The 14,500-nt window shown below is 40.9% G+C and overlaps 1 protein-coding gene and 1 pseudogene across 7 annotated transcripts in view; one reads left to right on the top strand and one right to left on the bottom strand.

Moving 5' to 3' along the window:
* ZEB1 (zinc finger E-box binding homeobox 1) overlaps positions 1 to 14,500 on the top strand; it is a 207,625-nt gene that overhangs the window by 44,948 nt on the left and 148,177 nt on the right. The window lies entirely within an intron of this gene.
* LOC142448419 (calreticulin pseudogene) lies at positions 7,720 to 8,915 on the bottom strand (annotated as a pseudogene).

The raw sequence follows: 14,500 nt of genomic DNA, 5'->3' as shown, positions 1-14,500 counted from the left end.
TCTCCGCAGGTCTGTCTAAATAAGATAGGCTGGATGAACAATCTGGAGGAGAAAACAATGGGACTGACAGTTCCGGGGGGACATGGGAGAGGGGGAGGTGGGGGTGAAAGGAAGTGGGTGTTAACAAATCCAGAGACAAGGGAACAACAAGTGATCCAAATTGGTGGTGAGGAGAATGTAGAAGGCCTTGTAGGACGTGATCAAGGGTAATGTAACTGAGAGGAATTACTGAAACCCAAATGAAGGCTGAGCATGATAGTGGAACAAGAGGAAAGTCAAAGGAAATAGAGGAAAGAACAGGAGGCAAAGGGCATTTATAGAGGTCTAAATAAGGGCTTGTACATATGTAAATATATTTATATATGAGGCTTTGGAAATAGATGTATGTGCATATATTTACAGGTTTAGTATTAAGATAACAGATGGATATTGGGCCTCCACTCAAGTACTCCTTCAATGCAAGATTACTTTGTTCTATTAAACTGGCATCCCATGATGCTTACCTTCCCGACACAATCACTGAAGAAAAAGTGGGTGAATAAGCAAGTGTGGTGAAGAAAGCTGATGGTGCCCAGCTATCAAAAGATATAGCTTCTGGAGTCTTAAATGCTTGAAGGTAAACAAGTGGCCACCTAGCTCAGAAGCAACAAAGCCCACATGGAAGAAGCACACCAGCCTGTGCGACCATGAGGTGTCGAAGGGATGAGGTGTATGGGGCATCAAAGAACAAAAAAATCATATCATTGTCAATGAGGGGGAGTGTGGAGTGGGGACCCAAAGCCCATGTGTAGGCAACTGGACATTCCCTTATGGAAGGGTAGTGGGGAGGAGACAAGCCAGTCAGGGTACAGTGTAGCAATGATGAAACATACAATTTTCCTTAGTTCCTAAATGCTTCTTCCCCTGCCCTCCCCAGTTATCATAATCCCAATTCTACCTTGCAAATCCAGCTAGACCAGAGGATGTACACTGGTACAGATAGGAACTGGAAACAGGGAATCCAGGACAGATGATCCCTTCAGGACCAGTGGTGAAAGTGGCGATATTGGGAGGGTGGGGTAGAGAGGGGGAGCCGATTACAGGGATCTACTTATAACCTCCTCCCTGGGAGATGGACAACAGAAAAGTGGGTGAAGGGAGACATCAGACAGTATAAGATATGACAAAATAATAATTTATAAATTATCAAGGGTTCGCATGAGGGAGGGGGAAGCGGTGAGGGAGGGGAAAAATGAGCTGATACCGAGGCCTCAAGTAGAAAGCATATGTTTTGAGAATGATGAGGGTAATGAATGTACAAATGTGCTTTATATGTTTGATGTATGTATGGATTGTGATAAGAGTTGTATGAACTTCCAATAAAATGATTTTTAAAAGGGGGGTTTCAATCACTCTTTAAAAATAAAAGATCAGCATTATTCCTAGATAAAATAAATGTGGAAGGCAGGAATCCTGAAAGGGTTGTTTTGTTGTTGTTGTTTTAAATAAGAAATACAGAACTGGTTACAGGTTATACTTTTAGCTTTAACAAAGCTCTAAGAGAAATCCACTGGTTTACCGAGTCATTTTTATATGCTTTAGAGCATACTTCTTGCAGCAGTCTCAACCACCTAAATAGGCATTATTGGGAACTGAGCGTGAGATGGGGTGTGAAGGAGAGGGAGTCAGTAACTCTAGCTGAGATTGTAGTACGTTAATGGTTCTTTCTTAAGCAAGAGATGGTTGGGGTCAGATTCAAACTTGGAGAGCACATTCATATGTGTATGTCATAGGAAATGAAAACAGTACTGTATTAAAGGAGTAGCATGAATTTTGTATGAATGATTAAGAAAGGGTTTAACTGCTTGACTAACTTTGAACATTTTTTCAAATGTCCCCCTCACAATTATACAGATAATGCACGATCCTTGTAGAAAATTGAGAAAACAGACAGACAGACAGAACAAAGTGACCCACAGCACTTTTTGTTAGACCAGGAATAGAATACATGTTGTCCGATGCCACCAGGTCAGTCCCAACTCATGGCGACAACAGAGCGGAACTCTGCCCGGTCCTCTGGCATCCTCACAATCAGTCTATAATTTTCTGAAAGGAACTAGAGTGTGGCACTTGCTGGCTTCCTGATCATTAATTTCTCAATTAATCTAACACTGGCACAAATAAAAAGGACATTTTTTGACTCACGTTAAGAAAGTACAAGCGGTAAGGCATACAGTACAGTTAGCTAAGGCAGTGGCTCAGTGATGTCAAGTTCTCAGTTGTCCTCTTACATGCTCTCTCCGCCCAGTAGGAACCGTGAGGTTCAGTGGGCTAAGTGTTGGGCTGCTAATCAAAACTGTGGCCAGTTTGAAACGACCAGAAGCTCTTGATTCACAGCTTCAGAAACCCTAAAAAGGAACCATTCTACTTGGTCTTTACCATGTTGCTATATAAGTCAGAATAGATTAGAGGACACTGGGGAATTTTAGGTGGTATTGTTTCTGTAAAATAATATTTTTTCCAAACATTATACTTACAGGATGGCTGCTGGAACTTTGTGTTCCCTCCTCCAGATCCAAAGGGAAAAGATCTTAGTTTTCTCATGAACAATATAGTTTCTTTCCCTGTCGTAGCTCTACGTCTGCACCCAGCGTGCTTCTCGGCGGCCTAAACTTGTGTAGCTCTGCATATACCTACACTGGTCATTGGTAAGGCGGGGGAGGTGGTGGGAGTAGGTGAGACTCATAGCAGTCTACCCTGCATGCTGAGTTGATTAGTTTCACTCAAGTCCAGGGGCTACTGGGAGAGGATTAATGATGGCGATCTAATTATGGCTCATTAGGAAGGAGGCAAGTGTTGGATGTGTGATGTAGTGAACCCAGTCGGCTTCACTACAGGTGCATCCAGGCAGGGGTGGGGAACCTTTTTTTCTGCCCAAGGCCATTTGGATTATTTATACCATCATTCTTGGGTTGTACTGGTCACACATGTGATTAATTCACACCTAATGTGATGGCTGGAACTGCTGCTCTTCGGTGAAGCATACGATGTTAACTGGTATTGATGATTTTTTTCCAGCCTTATATGGCCCTGGAATGCCTATTATGTGAAATTCTTACTTGTGCGAAACACCACTCTCCCCTTCAAAGCTGCTAACCATGAGGTGAGACCTGGTGAATGTATACTTTCTTTATCTCCCACAGATACTGTGTAGATTCAGTTGAAGATAAACCTTCATTAAAACTTTTCTTGTCATTGAATAGACAAGACGGTTTTGGTAGAATAGACTATGTAGACCATAAATGGAAGAAAACTAGTTTAGGCAAATACAGCCTTTGAAATAAACTACAAAATGTATGTTACACACTTTAAAAGAGGTTTTGTGCTATATTATCTTCAGTAAGTGTTTTCCCTCTTATCTGATTACAAAGCTTCAGTATCATTTATGGGATCATTTACCAAACAAAAAAAGAAATAAGTTGTTTCTCAAGTTTAAAAAAAACACACTTTTTAATAGAAAATGCTAATTATTTAAGTGCCTATCATTTTGACTAAAATACTTAATCAGCAGACCATTCATTTCTTTTAGCTGTTAGATTTGAGTATTAGTTAAATATCTTAGTATCTGGGTCACAAGTCATTAGAAACCAATTTAGGCCTTTTACTTCTCAGTTGCCAGCTTAGTTCTTTTGTTGACTAGAGTCTGACTTTTCTTCTCAGTATTTGGCTCCCTTCCAACTAAAATGTATTTACTGACTTGTGCATACTAAAATTCAATTCTTTGTATAGAACTGGTTTTCTTATGTCTCCCCCCTTTTACTCACAGCCTCCACCCCCTGCCAAAAAAATCGAGGTAACAAAAGAACTAGACGAACCTGCTCCTGAGCTTGGCTTTAGAGCTGTTGCTGTAGTGCTAATTATCGGGCAAAAGAACACTTTTAAAGTCCTGGAGATGCTGCGTTTGGTCACTTCCACTAGCACATTTCTTAAGACCTAGCACATATTTATATGGAATGCCTCAAAATTCTTGAAGACTCCGTGATAAATTAAAAAATAACAAGTGTTCCACCTAGTTATGCTAGGTTATATAGTATCTTTCTTCAAGTAAAAGAAGACAGAAGTGTTAGAAGAAAAAGGTGGGGGAAGGGTGATAAGAAGAGAAGAAAATTGTAGCAATAAAATTTTACCTTCATTTATGAATTGCTGTAGATGCTAATATTCCATTTTGAAACACTGTTAATTTTGGAAGGGATTTAGTTTACTGTTAACTTGTCTTAATATAAGACCCATAGTTTTCATTTTCTTAAAATTGCGAATGTTATAATCTGCACTAAAATTGAGCACTTTATACCTTTTGGAGTTTTAATTTTTTATTCTTAAATTAATAGTGCTTACTTTTACACTATTGTATACTAGTTGGAAAATATAAAATGATAACATATATATTTCCTGGAGATTTCTATATAAATTAATACTATTGGGCATTGAATTAATAACATTTTCAGAGAATACTGTTTTGATTATTAGAACACTTTATCTCAGCACCCCCACCCCCACATCACCCCACACCCCTCCACCCACCACCCACCACCCACACACATTTTTTTCTTTCACTCTCTCTAGGACCTTCTCATAGGATTCAGAGTAATTGGTAGTAAGTAGCCAGGCACCATCTAGTTCTGCTGGTATCAGGATCATGGAGACAGATGTTCCTATTAGTCCATTGAAACTAATGGTCTTCATGAATCTTAGATTTCCGTTGGACGTGGAGAGACCAATGGTTGCACCTTAGATGTATCTCAACCTTTCTTACCATAAAATGTCTTATAAAACCATATCTATTTTAATAGCTAGGATTGCTGTTCTTTCATAGGGCCATTTTTCTTTAAGTAATTCTCCAATAGCTAGCTCTCTTTGAGGTTTTGGAAGCCAAATGTCTATTTTTTAAAGCTTGATATTGTATGGGTACTAACATGCATATAAGGCTATGGGTGAATAAAGTAAGAGAAAGATGGTTCTTAATAGGTACGAAGAGCACTCAATAAGTAAAGTGCTTTTGTTTTACTTCATCTGGAGCGGTTTTTTCCCTGTCACATCTGCCCATCCCTGTATGTCTTATCCTTTTTTTTAACTTAGTACTTGGCAGTGTTCCAAATATTTATAGTAGGAAGGTCACACTTAGATTTGGGAACTAGACAGTTATTTGATTTACAACTGGATTATGTCATGGCTCTGGGGCCTTAAGCAAGTACCCACTGTAATGGGTATGCTACGCCTGTCTCTCAAGGCTGTGAGTGAAGATTAAAAAGAATGAATCTTAATTGCAGTATAAAACAAATCCAAAACAAATTGATGTTCAGTCTATCCTGACTTATGTGACCTGTCAGACGTCGTAGAAGTGCCCATCGGTCACCAAAGTTGTACATGTTTATGGAAACGTGAATTGAAACTGCCAACCTTTTTTCTTTTCATCAGCTGGGTGCGTTAACCATTGTGACACCAGACATTTAAAACCATTATATAAATGTATATGAATACAAAGAATGCCTCAAAACGCTTAAAGGTCCTCTATAAATTAAAAAATTTAATTTGTTATGTATAAAGTGAACCCAAACCCACGGACCTTGTGATTAGCAAGCAGCCTTAACACCTAGCCCAGCGCACTGACACTGCTAGAGTTCTTTTGCTGAACCTTGTACAGGAGGGATTTTAAGAAATGGTAGTCCTCTTTAAGATTTAAAATAAGTTACCTATTTACTATGGGGGTGATATTTACCATATGTACTCGAATGTAAGGCGAGGTACCTGATTATTACCTGGGAAACCAGAAAAACTGATTGACTCGAGTATAAGCCTAGGGTGGGAAATGCAGGATATGAATTAACATAAACCAGAGGGGAGAGACGGGGCACAGCCACAGACTCATCCTTACCAGTTCAGCTAGTGAATCACTAGGGATGCTTCTGCGAATTGGAGCTGCCTACATCATAGGATGGCTCTGATTGGTTAGATGTGAGTAAACAAACATTCAAAGCCCTGCAGTGTCAGCGGGGCTTTGAATGAACAGTGGAGGAATGGCAATCACCGTGAGATGTTACACCTTGCTGGGGTACCACTGACCCGTGTATAAGCTGAACCCCAGTGTTTCAGCACATTTTTTGTGCTGAAAAACTCGGCTTATACATGAGTATATATGGTAGTTATTTAAAATGACACTAAAGTGATTTATGAATGAATATCTCTAGACTCTGGTACCTTTTAGATCTCTTTAATTCTTCAGATAGAGCCCTAGGGGTGCAGTGGATTGAAGGGTTGGGCTGCTAGCTTCAAAATCTCTGGAGTGAACTCCTCAGCAGAAGACGAGGCTGTCTGTTCCACACAAATTTAAGATTTTGGAAACCCTATGGAGCAATTCTGCTCCACCCTAAAGGATCACTGTGAGTTGGAATTGACATTATGGCAGTGTGTTTTTTATTTTGATTGACTAAAATTAGTGTGTTAAGATATAGTTGATTAATTTGGTTTGTCATATGCATAAAGTACCATTTAAAAACTAAAACCATAAACTCAGATGCAAGAAAAATATTTTTGAATGTGAAAGCTAGATTTGCAAAAATGCTAGTGTGGTCAAGTTATCTAAGATCATGTAGTGAATGCAAGTTTTTAAAATGAAGAGGTGAATATATTAACCTAGAAAGCATGTATGTATTAAAAACTAAAAAAACAAAACAAAAAATGTCTAATGTTCTCAAGGCCATTGGGCATATCTGACTAATGCACACTATCATCGTGCCAATAACCAGAAACAGTGCTCAGGGGTAAATCACCGTCTATTGTTATGAAATTCTGTAATCATCCACAATTGTATCTAACCTATTTACAAGCCAAATTATAGGGTTTCACTCGTATAAGTTTGTTAAATACGTGGCACCAGTGAGCTTAGAGAGGCAAAAAAAAAAAAAAAAGAAAAAGGTTGATTTCTTCCTTTAAAACACTATTCACAGTATTGGGCACTACTTGCTTGAGAAGATACTTGTGTGTATTGTACTGAAATTCTAAACAAATGGCCTATTAAAACATTTGAAAACTATGGGGCAGTGGTGAGTGAGCATCATAGATATGCTTGCGATCGACAGTTTTCTTTCTTTTTTTTTTTTACACAAAACTTAATTTAATAGAAATTTGCTTGTAGTTCTTATATTCTCTGGAAATCACTGCCCCATCCAGAAGTGGTCCAAGTCCTGGGAGCAGGAGAGGAGGGGTCAGAGGTCAGGTCCTAAAATCTCCACTCTTCCTCAGTGCTGTAGGGCTGGGAACACCACCTTCTTTCTCCTCCCTTCGCCCCCCCCCCCCCCCCACACACACACACATCTAGGCTCCAGCTAGGAGAGCAATTGGAATCTCAGGCCGGGGCTTCTCCATACCCCTGCCCATGGCATGGGCTGGAGAGGAGGCTAAGAAGACAGAGGAAGGGAAAGATGTCAATCAAAAGAGATGAGAGCCAGGGATGGGGGCTGAATGATAATCGAAGACAAAACACCAGTAAAACAAAAAAGAAACACAAAAAACGAGGGAAGGGACAAAACCAAAATCCGCCCCAAATCTGAACCCAACCTGGAAAAAAAATGAAAGTGCTCTAGTCTCATTGAGGCATTATTTGGCACGGCCGGCTCTGCGGTAGGAGCACTCAGGCTTCAGTCCAGCCCTGGAGGCAGGCGGCCCAGCCTCTACAGCTAGCCCTTACTTAGCTTGGCCCACATCTTCTTCCTCCCCCTCTTCCTTGTCCTCTTCCTCCTCCTCCTTGTCCTTTGCCTCCATCTCCTCTCTGAGCTTCTTGTCCTCTTCCTCCTCCTTTAGCCTCTGCTCTTCATCCTGCTTGTCCTTCATGGCCTTTTCTGCAGCTTTTGTGACTCCCCATGTCTCATTGCCAAACACCTTGGCAGAGGGCTCGTCGTTGGTGATGAGGAAATTGTCGAAGATGGTGCCAGACTTGACCTGCCGGAGATCCATGCCCAGCACAGCAAAGCTGTCACAGGAGTAGATGCTATCATCAGGGAGTACTCAGGGTTGTCGATCTCCGGGTGGATCCACATGCCTTTGTAATCTGGGTTGTTGATCTACCGGGGGTTCCACTCACCCTTGTAGTCAGGGCTCTGAATCACGGGGGGGCTCCCACTCGCCATCCATCTCCTTGTCCCAATCATCGGGCTTCTTGGCATCAGGGTCAGGGATGTGCTATGGCGTATCCCAGTTCTTAGGCTTGGAGTCTGTGGGGTGATCGATCTTGGCTTGCTCATCCCAGTCTTTTGGCTTGGTGCCATCAGGATCCTTTATCTTCTTGGGTGGCAGTCATCTTTGAAGGAGCCAGACTCCACCTGGCTGTTGTCAGTCTTCACCTCATAGGTGTTGTCAGGCCTCACAATCAGAGCGTACAGGTGGGTGAACTTACCATCCTTGCAACAGATGTCCTTGTTGATGCGCACCTTCTGGTCTTTGTAATTGAAGATGACATGATCTTTCTCTGCACCAGGACTGCATATGTCAGGACCGAACATGATATTGTACTCAGAGTCCCTGTGCATGTCTGTCTGGTCCAAGCCATCAGGAAACAGCTTCACGTAGCCTCCCCCATAGTCAGTGTTCTGCGCATGCTTCACAGTAAACTTGGCTACCAGGGTCTTGTCCTTGTTGCTGAAGGGCTCTAATCTTGATGACAGGGCATAAAAGCAGGTGTCCTGGCTTGTCTGCAGCCCTTTATCTTTCTCCTGGTCACCATAGAACTTGAGGACGAATTTGCCAAAATCTGACTTGTGTTTGGATTCTATCCAGCGGTCTGTCCACCCATCTCCGTCCAGAAACTGTTCCTTCAAGTACACGGTGGGTTCAGTGGTGGTCAGGTTGAGGAGGCCCAGTAACAGCAGTACAGGTAGCAGCATGGCAGGCAGAGGGGTGGCGGCACTGGGGCCCTTTAAGTCTTTTATGGTGCAGCAGCTCTGCAGCAGGGACTGACATTTTTCTTATGCTTAAGAATGTGGTATGATATCCATAGATTATTCCAATTTTGCAATGCAAGAATTCTCACTCCCAAAGCAAGGAAATCAACACTACTTACTATTGACACATATATGCTTGACACATACTTGATTGATATGCTTCTGTGGCTGGATTATAGCAAAACGTTATTGTTGATCCTGAGTTTGTAAGTTTTTAAAAATATAATTTACATTCTAAACTGTAGAAAAACATTTGTATGCCCTACTCAAAGGTCACACAAATTATGTATATTAAAGATTTGCCTTTTCTTTCCTCTTCATGAACAACTTTAAGACCTTTGGTATATCACACACAAAATAGATCATTGTGAGCTATTTGACAGCTCTAGAAAAGAGAGCTAGTTGTCCAGAGGAAGGATAATTTCCCACTGTCTTTAAGACCCCAGATGCTTTTTGTCTGATCTTAAAGGTAATGTTTCCGAACAATCAGCTATCTAAGTGAGATTTCAACTAAGTCCACATGGAAGAAGCACACCAACATCAGTCACCAAAGGGTTGGGAAGCATATAATCTGAAGTAGAATGGGAGGGATTAGTATTAGAGCCTAAAGTCTGCGAATCTGGCTTGCAGGATGCTCTGGATGACAGTGGGAGCCCAAGATTCTTTGGTGGAACTACATAGGAAATCAACCTCCAGTGAACTCCCTCTGTCCACAATTGAGGGACATGAGGAAGGTGGTCACTAAACAGAGTTGCATTGGGGAGTTGGCTATAGAAAATCAAAGGCAGAAGCCTGCCTTGGACAGTTAAAACTTGTCAGCAGATTCCCCTTCTCCTTTTTAGGATGGATTCTGGACCTGATCTGGTTTCCAAAATCTTATGTATTTGGGGGTTGTAATTGTTTTGTTTGGTTTTTGATTTTATATATTAGAGGACATCTCGGGAGTGTTAAGTCATTGGAAGTCACCCTCTTGAAGTTGCAGTACATCTTTTTTTTGGGGGGTGGGGGAAGGATGAAAACCAGGACTGATGAACCTGTGAAGTCAGAAAGTGGAATAAAGGGTTTGGGGGGAGGAGCAAGAAAAGGGGGTGGCAGGGTGAAGGGGTGATAACATCAAGGAGTCCCTATATGTAAAGAATGTTTGGAAACAGATTGTGGTAGCAAATGTACAATTCTGCTGGACATGATTAAACTATGGAATGATTTGATTTACTGTATATATTTGTTTATAAGCTGAGTTTTTCAGCACATTTTTATGCGATTTTTTGTGGTAAAATTAGGTGGCTTGGCTGATATTTGGGTCGGCTTATTCTCAAGTATATAGGTATGTATTAATCGCAATAAATAAATAAACATGACTATGAATACTTTTTTTTAAATTTCCCACTTTCAACACTGCTCAAATTGCTCATCACTTTTGTTACTACAGCCTTAGCCTTCCCCCCATTCAAACCCAACCCATTAGCTGCTGTGTGCAGAAGGAGGAGGCTAGCTCACTGTCCACTAGGCAGCAGTGGGTTTGCTTTCTTTATGTACTTCCTACCAACACCACTGGGGTGCCTGTTTGCAGGCAAACACTCTTCATAAAGTTGCTAACTGAAAGATCAGTGGTTCAAAACTCTCCAGCTGCTCTAAAGGAGGAAGAGGTGGAAGTCTGGTTCTTAGCCTGCCTTAGAATCTGCCACCATACAAGCCCTGAAGCAGTGTCTGCTCTACCACCTAGGGTGACGGTGAGTTAACTGACTTTATGAGTTGGAATTGACTCATCGCAGCGAGTTTCTTTTTAATGCCCTCCACCTGTCCACACCTGTGTTTGCCATCTCCTTCATCCGGACTGTACCCAGGGTCGAATGGGAAGCTGCCAGAAACAAAAGGAGGCTTGAAGGCTAGATCATCTTTTGTTTTTCAAAACTAACTGATTAATTGAAATAACCCTTCAGAGTAGACTCTTGTCTGTGTCCACTTTCAAAGCCAAGGTAGACTATTAAAGCATGCCCCATTACATGCACAGCACCACTAAAACAACCTGCGGAATTCGGATGAGATTTTTGAACCGTGATAGGATCACCCTTTCCTTGTTGACAGCACGCAGCATGTTACTGTCTGGAAATGTCCGTAGCGCATGTTGACTTCCAGGTTTCTGCTTTCCGCTCATACTGCGGGTCCTTCTCACCTATACAGAGCTTAGCTTATTCATGGCTCATTGCCGTCTAGTCAATCCTAACTAACACAGGATGGTCTAGAACTGCTCCATAAGTTAATGTGAAGTCTAGCAACAATCCTGTCTCTTTTGTGAAGCCTTTCCAGGGGTTCCTAACTAAAACCATCTGAGCTCCTAACTCAGATTACGCACTGAACTGAAACAAGACTTCAGCTAGACCTGGAAGAAAGGTAGGTCTGAAGCGTCTGTTCACCATACATTTAGCAAGGTAGGCTACATATGCTGAGTGCTCAGGTCCTTCTAATTGCTCTGTGCAGAACATGCTCCCATGGAATGTCTAATATTATCCGCCCCAGAAGAAATGAAGTGTAGAAGCTTCAATTTTTTAGAATTGGGTTGTTGGAAAATAACTAATGCCTCTGTGGATGGAGTATGCGTGCTTGGGACAAAGAAGTTAATGGTTCTGAAATAGTTTGTTTCATGTCACTATATTTATAAGATCATATTGGTGCAAAGAGTTTCTTGCATACTTAGATAGTCCCTTTCTCCTTCAATCAGCAGTTTCACACTGGTCTGCTGTTAAATTAGAATCTCTGGGCGGCTCAGGAATCTGCTTTTTTAGTGAAAATCACATAAGGGCTTAGGAAGGTTGATGGTAGCGGTGCTGGTGATGGTAATGATAATGATTGTGACAGCTGGGCTTTTCAGGACCTACTATGTGCCTGGTGCATTCTTATGGGTAATTTATACCTATTAAGATACTTCAAGCCTGTGTGATAAGATGCTTTTATTATCTTCATATTGCAGATAGACAAACTAAAGGGTAGTAAATTAAGTAACTTTATCTTTTAAAAAATAATTTTCTTATAAAACATGTTTACAGAGGCATAAAAAGGATGTGCAGCATAATACTTTGGTTTATTTTAAAACAAACAAACAAAACAAACACAAAGCATCTTTTTCTAAAGATTACAGTGATGAATAATGTGATTGAATGCTGTTTCTTTTTAGCAGATTTTTTTCTCCTTTAATCTTGGTTTATTTATTTTTAATTTTTAAATGCTTTTATTGGGGGCTCTTACATCTCTTATCACAATCCATACATTCATCCAGTGTGTCAAGCACATTTGCACATATGCCACCATCATCATTTTCAAAGCATTCTCTTCCCATTTGAGCCCCTGATATCAGCTTCCCATTTGCATCCTGTTTATTTGTATATAAATTAGCATATCAATATGCTAACTCCATATAGAATACTTCAGCAACTAAGACCTAACTGTAGATACCCTCTATTGGTTTTAGGATGTCTATTACAATTTTAGTTTTACACACACATACCGTGAGGGAGGAAGACTTTAAAATACTGCATATTCTAATAAGCTCCCATGATTTAGGGAGGACTGCCCTTTATTATAGCTATCTGTCCAGGTCTCCATGAGAAGTATAGATGATTTGGATTTAGTTACCATATTTTTTCCACAAATGATGCACCCACACTTAAAAACTCACAGCATGATGTACTTAGAAAAATAGTGCAGGGGAGGTTGCACAGTGCAGAATACATAAGATGCCTATACTTTGTGGGAAAATATGGTACTGACTCAAAGGTTGTTGGTTTTCATCCGTCCAGTGGTGTGACTGAAGAAGGCCTGATGATTTGCTTCCATCAGATCACAGCCATTGAAAACCCTTTGGAATACTATTATACAGACACACGTGACATTGCCATAAGTTGGGATCAACTTGACAACAATGAGTTTGACTTTTATTGTTTTTGATACCTAGCAATCAGTTATCTTTTTTAGGTGCTATTTTTGTGGCCAGTTAGAATATAGGTAAATTTTCTTAAACATATGTATTTGCTTTAACAGAGATACATTTCAGCTTTTCATGATAAAATGTTGCATTCTGTTTTCTATGTAAATGATGAGCGGTCTTGAGGCCCTTCTGGCCCTTGGACCCAGTGCAGGGTGGTGGGGGTATTGCTAATCGGGTAGAACTAATTTGTTCAGCTTTATTGCCGTTGCATTATTTTGAATGATTTTAACTCTTACTATTTGAGATCTAACTTTTGAGACCAATTGAGATAAACAAAGCATGTGTTTTACTGGAAATATATTGTCACTTGTGACTTTGAATAGGCAATGGAATGAATCTAAATTGAATGAATGACTATTCTTCATGACTAGAGTGTTTGGACAGTTTCTTTTTATATTTTCCATTTCTAATTTTCACAACTTCCTTTGCTGCCCATTTATGTAATTGGGATAAATTATATGGCCTGCATGAGTTAATATAATACATTATTTCTCATGTTATCTGTGCTATTTTAACTAATGTTCTCTATTTTACCTCTTTGGGTTCTAATAGCCATTACAGTGGCTACACAGAACTCACAGACAAAATTCTTGATAAAAGGATTTATTAAGGAAATTGTAATGCCAGGGAGAAATGTTCAGGGTTGGGTGGTTTATCAGAACATGTGACAAACTTGTTTCAGGTCTGCTAAGAAGCCCAAAGGGCCATACCACCTAGCTGTAAGCCTCAACCTGAAGGCATTCAACTCAAGCCCCATGGGTCAGCAAGCCCAACTTCCTGAATCAAGTGTCCAGAAGCACCCAATCCAGTAAGCCTCAGCCAGAAGACACTTAGCTCCACTTTCATGGGCCTACAAGACCAACTTCCCCAATTAAGTGCCCCAAAGTGCCCCACACCCCAAACCAGCTTCCTGTCTAAAAGCACCCGGCATTATTTGGCTTGTCAGTTGGGAAGTCTGTCACTTTGTTCCGTGCTCTGGCTCCTGGTTCTGCTGCTTTCCTTTGATGTTATAGCTGGCTTCTGGGTCCAGGAGGTTCACTGCACAGGTTCACTCCACTTCTGGCTCTTGCTTGTAATGACATCCCTCCTCCTGCTTCTCAGAAGGCTCATTTTATACCCAGCAGGATGGCATTCCAGGGAATCCTGTTCACAGTGACCCACAGGGGAATTCTATCTGCATCTTCCCTCACCACTGCACCAGACCCATGCAGGGAAAGGTGGTGTGGTGGGCGTTGGGGACACTGGTTAGAAGAGCCACATTCCACAGTGCACTGCTCCCGCACTATCCATGTGGCATACGGAACTTGTTAGGCAAATCTGGAAGTTAAAAAAAAATCGACGTGATGTGATGCCATGACAAATTCTAGTGAACTCCTATTTTTCTCACAGATAATTTTGATAACATTTTATGTATTCCTCAACCTTGTGTTCTCTGTAAAAGTTGGGTTGTAGGACATAATGCTTGGTGGTATACGAATGGCTGGTATCAGGCTTAACTTAATCATACATCTTTCTTTCCCTAAAGTTATAAATTGGCTCTTTGCAT

The sequence above is a fragment of the Tenrec ecaudatus genome, chromosome 5 (assembly GCF_050624435.1).
Source record: "Tenrec ecaudatus isolate mTenEca1 chromosome 5, mTenEca1.hap1, whole genome shotgun sequence".
Taxonomy (NCBI): Eukaryota; Metazoa; Chordata; class Mammalia; order Afrosoricida; family Tenrecidae; genus Tenrec; species Tenrec ecaudatus.
This window is presented reverse-complemented; position numbering and strand designations above follow the sequence as displayed.